We start from the raw sequence: 499 nt of genomic DNA on the forward strand, positions 1-499 counted from the left end.
AAGAAGCATCTATCAAGAACAACGAGTATGTGAATATTTGACAGTCCATTGAATTCAAGGACATGATGACTTGAATGATCTTGGGTGCACTTGAGAGAATTTCTAGAACCACTCCTAAGGTAAAATTCTTAAAGGATACTCTAATTCAGAAATGAGGAAAATGAGTCTTTTTGTACTGATAGCTTTGACCTCTACTCCAATCAATGATGAGATATACTATCATGTAATGACGAGTCAACTTTGGCTTTTTATTAAGAAGAAAGAAGGATTGAGAAGAGGAAGTTATCACTAGTCAGTGCCTTCTCAATGGAAATTCTTGAGACCAAGCCTCTAACAAAATTTGAAGTCTCTTACCTAGATTTGTATAACCAAAAGACAGATCCCAACAACGATGTTACATACTTTGAGTAATCTATTTCTCTTCTTGATATTAATGACACATTGAAGTGTTGACTATTATTCACTACCATTAAAGAATCACCTCTAAGAAGGTTCTCGC

Source organism: Dendrobium catenatum, unplaced genomic scaffold (genome assembly GCF_001605985.2).
Source record: "Dendrobium catenatum unplaced genomic scaffold, ASM160598v2 fragScaff_scaffold_1563, whole genome shotgun sequence".
Taxonomy (NCBI): domain Eukaryota; kingdom Viridiplantae; phylum Streptophyta; class Magnoliopsida; order Asparagales; family Orchidaceae; genus Dendrobium; species Dendrobium catenatum.